Below are 2,500 nucleotides of genomic sequence, written 5' to 3'. Positions count from 1 at the left end.
CCGGCGGGGGCCCTCCGATGGCGGGTCATGGTTGCCGATCGGTCGGTGGGGGAATGGAGGTGCGGTGCGTGGTGAGGAGCTCCGGGCGGGGTGGGCCTTCGCCCGGCCCGCGGAGTCCGATTGAGCGCCGCCCGGGTCGGGCGGGCCCGCTCCGTTGAGCGCACGGAGGTTGAGATAGAAAATATTGCAACACGCGGAGCTCCAGGCGGGGGGGCCCTCGCCCGGCCCGCGGAGTCCGATTGAACACCCCCCAGGTCGGGCGGGCTCGCTCTGTTGAGCGCACGGAGGTTGACATAGAAAATATTGCAACACGCGGAGCTCCAGGCGGGGGGGGCCCTCGCCCGGCCCGCGGAGTCCGATTGAACACCCCCCAGGTCGGGCGGGCTCGCTCTGTTGAGCGCACGGAGGTTGAGATAGAAAATATTGCAACACGCGGAGCTCCAGGCGGGGGGGGCCCTCGCCCGGCCCGCGGAGTCCGATTGAACACCCCCCAGGTCGGGCGGGCTCGCTCTGTTGAGCGCACGGAGGTTGACATAGAAAATATTGCAACACGCGGAGCTCCAGGCGGGGGGGGCCCTCGCCCGGCCCGCGGAGTCCGATTGAACACCCCCCAGGTCGGGCGGGCTCGCTCTGTTGAGCGCACGGAGGTTGAGATAGAAAATATTGCAACACGCGGAGCTCCAGGCGGGGGGGGCCCTCGCCCGGCCCGCGGAGTCCGATTGAACACCCCCCAGGTCGGGCGGGCTCGCTCTGTTGAGCGCACGGAGGTTGACATAGAAAATATTGCAACACGCGGAGCTCCAGGCGGGGGGGGCCCTCGCCCGGCCCGCGGAGTCCGATTGAACACCCCCCAGGTCGGGCGGGCTCGCTCTGTTGAGCGCACGGAGGTTGAGATAGAAAATATTGCAACACGCGGAGCTCCAGGCGGGGGGGGCCCTCGCCCGGCCCGCGGAGTCCGATTGAACACCCCCCAGGTCGGGCGGGCTCGCTCTGTTGAGCGCACGGAGGTTGACATAGAAAATATTGCAACACGCGGAGCTCCAGGCGGGGGGGGCCCTCGCCCGGCCCGCGGAGTCCGATTGAACACCCCCCAGGTCGGGCGGGCTCGCTCTGTTGAGCGCACGGAGGTTGAGATAGAAAATATTGCAACACGCGGTGCTCCAGGCGGGGGGGGCCCTCGCCCGGCCCGCGGAGTCCGATTGAACACCCCCCAGGTCGGGCAGGCTCGCTCTGTTGAGCGCATGGAGGTTGACATAGAAAATAATCCAACACGCGGAGCTCCAGGCGGGGGGGCCCTCGCCCGGCCCGCGGAGTCCGATTGAACACCCCCCAGGTCGGGCAGGCTCGCTCTGTTGAGCGCATGGAGGTTGACATAGAAAATAATCCAACACGTGGAGCTCCAGGCGGGGGGGCCCTCGCCCGGCCCGCGGAGTCCGATTGAACACCCCCCAGGTCGGGCAGGCTCGCTCTGTTGAGCGCATGGAGGTTGACATAGAAAATAATCCAACACGTGGAGCTCCAGGCGGGGGGGCCCTCGCCCGGCCCGCGGAGTCCGATTGAACACCCCCCAGGTCGGGCAGGCTCGCTCTGTTGAGCGCATGGAGGTTGACATAGAAAATAATCCAACACGTGGAGCTCCAGGCGGGGGGGCCCTCGCCCGGCCCGCGGAGTCCGATTGAACACCCCCCAGGTCGGGCAGGCTCGCTCTGTTGAGCGCATGGAGGTTGACATAGAAAATAATCCAACACGTGGAGCTCCAGGCGGGGGGGCCCTCTCCCCCCCCGGTGAGTCCGCTCACAGTGCCCCTATGTCGGGCAGGCTCATTGCAATGTGCGCATGGAGGTTGACTTAGAAAATATTTGAGAGTGACATGAGCTCCAGGCAGACACCGACTCATCGCCCGTGGGGTGTCCGACGAGCCCTCACCAATCTTGGATTAATGTTTGGCGAGGCTCCCCTGATCAGCTCTGGAGGTGGCAAGTTCTGAAAAAGTGGTTTCTGAAAATGTGCCCCTTGTATTTTGTGAAACCAGGGGTAACCTAGCGAGTAGGCAAACTCATCCCCTGACTGGGGGGATCAACTTTTACCTACTACAGCGCCCCTAATGGCCAAAAGTGGTACTGCTCCCCCTGGTAGCCTAACCCATTGAAATGAATGGGAAAAATTAATTTAGGCTACCAGGGCTTTGGGCTACCAGGGCTTTGGGCTACCAGGGCTTTGGGCTACCAGGGCTTTTTGCTACCAGGGCTGTGGGCTACCAGGGCTTTGGGCTACCAGGGCTGAGGGCTACCAGGGCTATTATAGGCGGCCACCACTGCACTAGTGGCAGCCCGGGGAAGGTGCCTGTTGCTCGGATATGCTTTTACGCACGTCGGCCTCTGCGCCCTGGAGCTTTTTTATGCTACCAGGGCTATTATAGGCGGCCACCACTGCACTAGTGGCAGCCCGGGGAAGGTGCCTGTTGCTCGGATATGCTTTTACGCACGTCGGCCTCTGCGCC

This window comes from Filicampus tigris, unplaced genomic scaffold (genome assembly GCF_054856515.1).
Source record: "Filicampus tigris isolate MCC_2025a unplaced genomic scaffold, RoL_Ftig_1.0 HiC_scaffold_28, whole genome shotgun sequence".
Classification (NCBI taxonomy): Eukaryota; Metazoa; Chordata; class Actinopteri; order Syngnathiformes; family Syngnathidae; genus Filicampus; species Filicampus tigris.
This window is presented reverse-complemented; position numbering follows the sequence as displayed.